General features: G+C 41.2%; 1 protein-coding gene across 3 annotated transcripts in view; it reads left to right on the plus strand.

The window, feature by feature from the left end:
* Positions 1-161: 161 nt before the first annotated feature.
* Positions 162-10,725, plus strand: part of wasf1 (WASP family member 1) — a 63,769-nt gene continuing 53,205 nt past the window's right edge. For 2 of the 3 annotated variants that reach the window (XM_015036787.1, XM_015036788.1), the window contains exon 1: positions 163-585. The gene's annotated coding sequence lies outside the window, so the exon portion shown is untranslated. Of the gene's footprint in view, positions 586-10,725 lie in introns of all 3 variants that reach the window. The other variant, XM_015036785.1, reaches the window with a different exon arrangement.

Here is a 10,725-nt window from a genome sequence, read left to right on the forward strand (position 1 = left end):
TTTTTTTACTTACACGGCTAATATATTCACTAAATCATAATCTAAAGGATCGGAGATGAATAAATTGCACAGTTGGATCGATTGGACAGCGCACTATGACGATTCCACACTTTAGCCAATACTGCGAGCGCACGCGCTGTCCGCGAGCCTCCCACGATCACACATCAGCATGGGACGCCGTCTCGAGCCCCAACAATGGAGTGGCTCATACCATCGGCGCTGATTGTTGCGGGGACATTCTCCTCCAAACAAACCTAACACAACTCTCCTTACTTTGCCGAGACAACCTTTGTCGCATGGGATTTAAACCCGAAAACGGGTTCATGTTAAGAAATTGCCAGCTAGTTGGACCGGAACACATTTGATGTCAGTTTAAGTAATATTTTGCCAAAGAAACCCTTTGCAGAAAAAAAAAGTGGCTGGATTGTTCTGCGCCGCCGCCTCTTCCAGCAGGAGCGCATTTGATATCAGAGACGGTGCAGCCATGGATCTGACCCGGGGATTTAAATACTTGGATTCAGTGGCACGCTGTGCAGCTCCGTGAGGATGGAAAGCAAATAAGTGGGATTTTAACCAACCTATCAGGTAATGTTTGAACATCGTGTAATGCTGCAGCCACTTTTAAATCCTACTCTAATAACATTGCATGGTGGACCTTAATGTATCTCAACAGTATTCAGCTGAACTTACTGGCTCAGAACAGAGTCACCATGTTGTAACGTTAGACCTAAACTGGAACTGCTAGACTAATAACGGTCTTGGTAATTCAACACTGTGACTCCCACTTTAACCCTGGATACAGGTGATAAACGTGACATTGATGGGATTCCAAAGTGATCAAATTCTCGAAAAAGTACCAAATGCGTGTTTCTAATGCTTAAATAAAGGTCAGATTTATAAAGGGACTGCTGGGTAATCAATTTCAGGGGAACATCTGCATGAGCTCCCGCTGCAGCAGTGTCTTGACATACATGAGGAATTATTGGCAAGAAACCCGGAGAGCACATATGTACGATGCCGCTCAAATTTCCACGCACGATCGAAACATCCGAGATATATACGCCAGCTGCTATGTCAGTAGCCGGGGAATGGTGGACGGAGAGTTTCAGAGCGGTGGAGTCGAACCGCTGGGAATGAATTTCTCCGCGATGAGGGGCCGGGGTCTTTCTCCAAGCCTGCTCGGTCTGCAAACTGTCATGGGGGGATGGTAGGTTGCAGCCCACTGGGGAAAAAAAAAATCATGGTTTCTGAAATTTGAAACCGTCTTTGTACTATTTAGGAGTGCGACAAGAAAAGTATGCACACTGAACCCAGTCCTATTGTGACTTGTGTGCATTTTTTTTAATCTTTCGTGCAACTGTAAGATTGTCTTTGCACTGAATGATTCAGTTGATGTGATCCTTCACAGTATGCACTTTACAACTATCAAGAATATCTTTGGAAGCTTGTTCTTTCAAACCTTATGGAAGGGTTAATATTGTGTGAATCAAAGCCAGCTTGATCCATATGTGAACTTGGCAGCTGCTTTGATCCTCCTAACCAACAGAGTGTGCCCAAGAGCATACAAATCAAGTTTACAAATTCATATTTTTGTACAAATTATGTCAGCGGTATTCAACGCTTGTATAAATGATGCAGAGCCTCTGCTTCCATGCACAACTGAATATATATATATTTCCTGATTAAAAACCCATTTTAATTTGCAACTTATCTGAAACATAGAACTGAGACCTATTAATATGATTTCCGTTCATACAGATTGATATATACTTAATAATTTCAATTTTAATTGTAAATAAGTGCAGTAAGATCCTAAAGATCTTTTTTCCTGAGTAACTTTTTTTTTTCCTAAATGGGACAATGCTCGTAAAATAGCACAGCTGTTTTTACGCTGAATGTGATATGCAAGAACTTAATAATTTCACTAATCAGTTTATTCAGCTCAGATCAGCTTTTTTACATTTTCAGAAGACATTAGGTCTTAAACTTTAAACACCTCATCAATGTCAGTCATAAATATTTGGTCAGAGATGTATGTGTTCGAAAGGAGAACGTGACTAGAATATTCATCATGTTAGTTGGGTGTAAAAGTGGCTTGTAGATGCCATAATCACTCACAATCAGCTCCGACATTGTTAATCGATGGTCTAGCATCATGACACCACCACAACACTTTTAGATGCACTGAAACCCATTCCATTCCCACAACTGAAGCGGGCTGTTCCCGTGTTTATCTGATGCTTCCTGCGAACCTTTCTGCTTTGAGATATGGAATTCTTGCTTGGCTGGCACTCTTCTTTGTGAGAGAACAGTTTTGGCAAGCCTCCTGCGGAGGCTTTTTGGACTTCTCTTGTTTGTTGACATTGCTCTGATCCTCTGCCAGTCTCTTGGTTTCTCATGCAACCAAGAACAGTCTCTCCCTTTCTGTCTTTCTCCTTTCTGTCTCTCCTCTGAGGTGTGCTGGGGCGACAGGGGAGGCACAAACTCGTAGGGAGAGAGAGAGCGACGGAGCATGCACAGAATTGGGGGGCGGGGGGGGCGAAAAAGATGATTAAACGCTGAGAAAGTGTGCCGGAGATTCTGGTGAAGTCAAAGAGAGCAACGTTGCAGTTCCCATTTACGTGGCATTTCGTGGAGCCACAGGCGGACCTCCTATCTCCCAGCTGCTCGGATGCTCCCGAGGGTCCGGCACACAGGAGCTATTGTTCCTCCTCTTGGCCAAGCCCACAGCTCAATAATGCTGCTTCTGTCCTCTGACTGAACTGGTCTGACAGAGAGACACCAGTGCACGGCTTAGCCTGACTGACTGGTGCTCCTTGTGTGTTACTACTGCTGTATCTACCACCTCCCGAGAGTTAAGTGGGAGGAGGCAAAGGTAGAGTTTCTGTGCTTTTCCTCTTTTTTTTTTTTTTTTTTTGAAACAGACTTCATCAAAATAGGATTTAGTTGTTCGTCATGCATTCTGACCTGCAAGCACAGCTCAAAAAATGAAATGTAATGAAAATGTTTGACGTTTTTTTCACTCATTTCAGAAAGTGATACCAATTCATCACACAGAGTGAAGTAGTTCAAGCCTTTATTTCTTGTAGTTTTGATTATTATGGCTTTGCATTGTGATTCCACTGAGGTGTTAAGGTCATTTGCATTGTTGGGTGTGGTGTCTCTCCTGTTCCTCTTCACAATACCCTAGAGATTCCCAGTGGGGTGCAGGTCAAGGGGCAGGTGGGGGGGGGGGGTTCTGGTCAATCAGGCACTCTGACTCCATGTTCATTGAACCAGGTCTTGGTGCCTTTAGGAGTGGGGGAAGGTGCAACGTCCTGCTGGAAGGAGAAATTGGCACCTCCATAAAGCTCGTCAGCAGAAGGAAGCAATAAGTGCTTTGAAACTTTCTGGTAGATGGTTGCGTTGACTGTAGACTTCAGAAAACACGGTGGACCAACACCAGCAGATGAACATGGAATCAACATGAGCTCTTTACCCCTTCACTCTTGCTCCAGACTCTGGGACCTCTATGTCCAAAGGAAATGCAAACTTGACTTTCTTTTGAAAAGAGAACTTTGGACCTCTGAGCAACTGTCCAGATCTTTTTACACTAAGCCCAGGTAAGACACTTCAGAAGTTTTCTTTGATTCAGGAGTGGCGTAACACAAAAAACATGGAATCTTTATAGCCCACTTGTAAGATTTGTCTGTGGCCCTTGATGCACTGACTCCATCCTCTTCATTTGAAGCTCTTCCAAATTTTTGAATGGATTTTGTAAGACGATCATCTCAAGGCTGCAGCTATCCCTGTGGCATATGTGCACCTTTTCCCACCAGACTTTTTCCTTCCGTTCAACTTTCTATGAATACCGTATTTAACTTTCACAATATTCTTATTTTCTGATAGACTGAATTTTATGTTTTAATTTCTATAAGTCAGAACCATCCAAATTACAACAAAGGTTTGACATATTTTATTGTTTTGTTTATTGAAATGGGTGGCAAAAATTGCAAAGAATTTTCATAAAATTAATTTTGTATTAAAATGATTTGATAAGGTATTCATTATCCTTGAACTTCAAATTTTGTAACATTTCAACTAAGAAAATTAGATTTTATGAATTCTGTGCATTAAAATTAAAACGGCGCCCTGCCCTGGACAAAACATCTCGATGCTGGAACATGGTGGTGGATGCACCATGATGTGGGCGTATTTTTCTTCAGCATGTACAAGGAAGCTAATTAGGGTTGATTGAAAGCTTGATTAAACACAGATCTATACAAGAAGAACACCTGGTGAGGCTGTGAAACATTTGAGACCGGGACAGAGGTTCATCTTTCACCACAACAACAACCACCTTCAACACACAAACGGAAGGAGAGTGAAATTTGTTTGGATCAAACTGTTTTTGATGGCTCAAGTCAAAACTGAAACCCTATATCTTGTTGACAATTTGTGTAATCTTGGAAAATTGCTTCTCGCAGAACAATCTGTCCAGACTGACTGAGCTTGAGCTGTGTTGCAAAGAAGAATAAGGAGAAACTTCAGTCTTTAGATGTCTAGTTGGTAGAGATATACCCCTAAACGCCTGAAACTGCGCACACAAAAATAAATTGGTTGCTTTTGAACTGCACTGTACCTAATGCTATTCCTTTACACTTCCTGAGACGGAAGCAGTCATTGTACACCTTTTCTACATATGTCCTTAGTGCCCTTTTTCAAAAAAATCTATGGAAAAATGCAAACATTTCTAAAGTCATTTCATAAAAAGGAGAAAAATAAAACTCCAGCCTCTTTCACATTTTGACAGGCATAAATCACTTTCAAAATCCATGCTTATTATTATGCATGTAGCTGTTCGGCATAGGGAAATGACTCGTCATTTTCCTCTGCACCCTTGTAGTCAGCTTTATCTTTTTTTTTTTTCTTCTCTTGTACAGTAGCCAGTTTGTCTCTTCATCCTCTCTGTTTCAAGTTCTCACCCAGAGGAAGAGAGGGTGCTGACAGGCTCTTCAAATGACTTGACAGGGTATCTCCAGAAAGGATTTGCTTGACCGTCTCCGTCTCTGTCAACATGGCTAAAAGACAAGATGTCCCAAGTGGGATCAGAGTGACCTGTTTACGGCACCTGATTCCTCACTTCTTTTTTAACATTGATCTCATCTGTTTACGTTGCAAGCTAAAAAAAAAAAAAAAAAGTCAGTTACTGACATTTCTTGTTTGATTGTTCCGTTTCACCCATTTTGCTTTAACAGGACCATGCTCTTGTTAGACGCAGCCCTCTTGCTGCTAACAAGCTGAACCACATGCTTCTGCCAAAAGGGTCAGTCATTCAAAGCATCACTGGAGGTTCAAATGAGTTATGGAAAGGATTTTTCTTCCTTTAGCTGGATTTCATATCTGTCGGTTGCAGCTTGGGGAAAGGGACGGACATGCTCTCTTGCTCCGTCTTTAGAGAATATTTTCCCTCCTTTCTTTTTTTTAAGACAAATTTAAAGTATCTTAACAATTTATGGCAGAAAGCAACTTTGAATCGAAAAACGTAGAACGAGGCATAGGAATAACAATGTGCTGAGTTTGCACAAATGTTTTTAAAGAACTCCCACTTTTCATCTTGAGCTCATGACTGCACGCTCGCAAACTGAATAACATGTCTCTCACTCATTGTCATTCTGTGATGGGGAGTAATTTGAGATGCTGAGCGCCAAAGTGTTCTGTGACTAACTGGGCCAAAACCGTCAGATGGAAGCCAAAGAGAGCTACACAATGGAGTAAACTACAGGCTGTTGAAAGCCACTCCCCTGGTGTCATGTGTACGCTTAGGTAAATGTAGTCTGATCTCTTTCTCGAGACAATGCGGCCTTGATTTGCTCCAGGGATGACTTGAATACATGGACGCTTTCAGCTGTCAGTAGGCGTGCCTCACATTGCGTATTTGGATGTCAACAATGATGGAGTTTTGGAGTGATTTATTTTATTTATTTATTTTTTTTTTACTACTGGTTTCATTTTCTAGTCCATCATGTGCGACTGCTGCTCACCGACTTTATACTGATGTTCTTTTAGAGCTTCAATGAGTTTGAATAGATTTGAATATTCAAAGCTAAGCAAACATTGAGCTCCAGCAACATGGCAAAAATGCTGTGTTGTTTCATATTCCTCCTGTCAGCTCTTCTCCCCACTCCTCTCCATTTTCCCCATGGTCTTCTGTAAAAACTGTAGACGGGGCCAGCACACGGTATAAGTGAACTTTGTGGATGCGGAGGGACTGCTGCAAGATTACTCTAATTCACATAGGACATTTTGACAAATTGACCAGTTCTACACATACACAGGAAAACATTCCATAGTTATTAAGCATTCTGAAAAACGGACTGATGTGGAAAATATGTTTAAGTGACCACAAGGTGGCTATCAGTGCAGCTGAAAGATGCATAAGATAGAAGAAGTGATGGCAAAGCCTCCACTTGGTGTTATATCTGCTTAAGTGAAGGTTTACATGCTGGTTTATCCACTGAAGGAGAGGAAGTCAGGAGAAATGTTGTCTAAGAGGAGTAGCCTGGAGATCCAATAAACCGACACCATACAGAGAGATTTAAAGGTGTGCTATCGCTGATGCAATCTGCTTGTAATTCAACTTAGAGGGCACTCTCTACATGTGACGAAAACGAATTCTAAACACAAAAATTGATGTGCGCCGGAATCAGCACACTCCTCAACAACTCACAAGAGATGTCTTGGCATTGGTGAACATCCTGGACGATTGTTTGTTGCTGATTTAACATGAAAGGCAGACATTTTGTATTGAAAAAGGGCATGCTCTCAAACAGCTGCAGTCGCCTCAGTGGTCTGGCTGTTTGCTCCTTTGACGTAGCTGTCATAGTTACAGTAGCATAAACTGTTGTATTGTCTTTCCTCAAATTCTGACTGTTCTTTCTAATGACATGATTTCAATGCTGTCTCTTACTTCTATGCGGCTCTCGCACATTCCCCGTCTAAATGATGTCTGTAGCAGCAGCGGTTGCTTATTTCCTTTTTTGTTGTCTCCACAAACAAGTTGTAGTTAATTCTGTTTAGAATCTCAAGCAAATTTGGGCCAGCTTATTTGTCAAACCCACAGCTTAAATCTGTCGTCTGTATCGGGTTTTTTTTGCACATCTTTATTTAATTACAGACGCTGAGTTTTTCATTAGTGCTCATTTTCCCTCTCTGCTCTTGTCCTTGTGTTTGGTTACAGTAGAAGAGATTGCAAGGAAGATGTTCAGAGGAAAAAAAGAAAAACATTGAGGGATTTGATACAAGAATGAAGCAGAAACGTCTTTATTTCTGGTACATTATGTGCAATACAGTTTACTTGGCTTCTAATCACCTCAAGGTTGTTGCTGCGCTTAACTCCCTCTCATTGATTTCCTTCGACATGTTTGCCGATTGCAAATTAAACCAGACAAATATCAGGGCAAACAGCCTTTAAAGAAAGCAAGTAATACTGCCACTCCACATAAAAGGCATAATAAAGTGGTGAGAAAGGAGAAGAGGAGCAGGAAAGGATGTAGGCTCTTAGTGTCCTATTGTGTTTGTCCACTGCTTCACAGCAGGAATGCCTGTGCACACAGACAACTGCTGTCTTCAATTAGGAACCAGTGTTTGGCTGTTCATTTGCAGCTCTCAGCAAGAACCCCGGCTCTGCTTTGAAATGCATGAGACCCCGAGTACAGGGCTCGTCTGATTTGTGCTGGACGTAAGCCAAGCAGAGTCCGCGAGTGTAAGCTGCTCTTCAAGATTGCCTTCCTGTTTTTTTTTTTATTTTTAATTTTTTTTTTTTTTGTTTGATGATTACCAGGAAATACAAAACTCACTTTAAATACCCAGCAAGAAAATCTGCGGTACTCATCCTTATTCAGCAGCCTCTTTTGGGTCGACGTGCTCACCACGCAGTCTTTCTGTTTGTGCTACTTAGCTGGGGTCTCACGGAGGTCAACATTTTCTTAATAGACAAAATGCATTTGATTGAAAACGGGGGTGGACAGTATACTTTTTAACGTTTTCACCAAACTGATGAAGATTAAAGCCGTCCGTCGTGATGAGTTGTGGGAATAGCTCTGAGACACAACAGTCGCTTACATAACTGTCTTTCGTTTATAAGCACATCCCCACAGCTACCGTAAGGGTGGGTTATGTAAGAAAGGGAAAACACAGTTTTTCTCTCGCATACATCCGCCACACTCCTGGACTCTGACTCTGTCCTCTCTTATCGCCTTCTTGTTCTTCATCTCTCACCGCGTGGCGTGTGTCTTCTCATGTGTGAATGTTTGCATATCATGCATGACATCACACGTACCCCCCCTCAACATGTTTTGCCGCTGACCCAAGCTCAAGATGGTGGATGAGTAACTGTGATTCGTTGCCTCGGAGGTCAGCATTGTAGCCGCTTTGAAAGCTCTGCCTGTGAACTGACGTCCCCCTCGACCTAGCCGATTGCTGCCGCACACTTTTTACAAACCTAAATACTTCTGGCTGAGCAGTCGATTACTGAGCATAGCTTGAATAGGCTGCAGCTAATTGTGCTGACAGTGATCTAAGAAGCGGCTTGTGGTCTGAATAATGCAATAAACTGATTTGCATGGCAGTCAGTCAAAACTAGGGATGCACAATAGATCACAAATTTATCGTCACGGCAATATCGCATTACACAATATCGATATTGCAAAGATCTGCTTGGACTGTAGTAAACACTTCCAAAATACCAGTGAACATTTTGGTGGCACTTGTTTCATGCCGGAGAAATCGTTATAAAGATGCTGTGGTGAAGTGAGTAAGACACTATTTCCACACAACAATGCAGCGTTAATTACAGCAGCTGTAGACAAATGCTTTTTTTTTTCCACACTAAAACAATGTTACTATAATAAAAATGATGAATTTACTTAGTTTTCTCATCTGCAATAGTCTGCATTAGTGATCCCAATGCAGAAATGTTCATAATAACATGCAACCCTACTCTAAAGCATGGAATGCTTTCCCCCCTCTGTTTTATTTTTATTTTTTAACCTCAGAGAAATACCGTCTCTTTGCGCCCTGGTTAAGCGTTTTGCCGGCTGCATCACTGATGTATTTGCATTCTCATATACTCAGCTCTCTTAATAGCAGCTTCAGCCTGCTTAACCCCGTTATTACTGGAATAGTTTATCATTTCAGCTATAGCAGTCTTATGTGTCAGATGCAATGCAACCCCTGGCTTATCTGCATTGAACAAAATTCCATTTGAAAAGCAGGAATTTGAAATTAAATCAGGGTTTGACTGGAGCAACATGTATAGTGTCGCATTCAGCCTGAACTGTCAGGGTGATCTCAGCCCCGTGTACACAGGTCGTTTGAAAAGTCAGATGTTTGTGATGGCAAAGAACTAGAACATCATTAACCATTTTTATTTTGTGTTCCACCTTTAGAGTGATATTGATACCCTAAAAAGGATGGATGGATACTGGCAAAGTAGCCTGGCCCCACATCTCTGGGTCTGCAGCAGATATTCTACTTTTCTACATTCAAGGCTGGCTGCTCTAGATGTTGATAAAAGTTAATAAGTTCTAACTTGCACTTAGAAGTATGTCTTTGCTGGACATCAACCACATCTGAAAAGATGTTCACTTTTGTTCTTTCAGTCATGAATGCAAAATTACAGTGAGTTCACTGGAGGGTAACCGGGATTAAAAAAAAACTACAGAACAATCAGAACTGCTATTGCTTAGAGCTTAAAAAAATCTCAAATGGGGCATATATTAGGTCTTAAGAAAGAGGAATGTTCTGCAGCTTTATTAAAAACTCTTTTACTTTCATCCAAACCACATTATTTAAAAACATATGTTTATGTATTGCCTCTGAATTCCCATTTGTGGCTTTTTTCTAAGATCATATTGGCTTGACGGCTTGCCTTCTTTTATTAATATTAATATATACATATTGATTGTTTGTTTTTGTTTTTTGGTTTCTTTTGAGCTGTCGGTGTACTTTGTGTTTTTTGTCCTGGAGGAAAAACACTCATTTTCCTAGTATTTGGCCTGCTGATTACTGATCAGAACCAATTAATCAATGACTGGCCAATTCTGTTCTCTAAATGATTTATTGGTGCATAACTGGTGCATACCTAATATAAAAAGGCTTGGCTTCCATTCTTGAATTATGCCTATTGCCTCTTTACCTCAGTCAGAGAATTAATCAACTAATGGCATGATAAATAAATGAGCTCTGACTGACTTGAAGACCTGTTTAGAAAATGATGAGGTAGACTATCTTTGCACTGAGTTTATCTCACTGAACTAGGACGTTAGCCTCTTTAATAACTCAATCGTCTTAAAGATGGCCACTTTACCCCATTAAACTCTGCCTCAGTCATTTTCCTTTAAAAAAAAAAATGGGCCACCTACCACCATCCCACAGTGCAAGGCCACTTTCAGTTTGGTTTTATTTTAATTTGTCACAGCTAAAGGGGGGAAAAAAAAAAAAAAAACTACCTACAGCTGAACCCGTGTCGACGCACTTTAAGGCAACCTGTACTTAGCAAGCATCAAATGACACTCTGTGGCATCTCCTGTGTATTTTCGCCTTAAATTCCTCTGGGATGGACCATCTGTCATCACTACATAATACACTCAAGCCACAAAACTGGTTTACATAAGTTAACTTTTATGCCACTGCTAGGTAATCATCCATTGTCTCAAGTACAACAGCAGCAGATTGACTTCTTAC

The sequence above is a fragment of the Poecilia latipinna genome, unplaced genomic scaffold, assembly GCF_001443285.1.
Source record: "Poecilia latipinna isolate Pla-1442-1.1 unplaced genomic scaffold, P_latipinna-1.0 Scaffold381, whole genome shotgun sequence".
Lineage (NCBI taxonomy): Eukaryota > Metazoa > Chordata > Actinopteri > Cyprinodontiformes > Poeciliidae > Poecilia > Poecilia latipinna.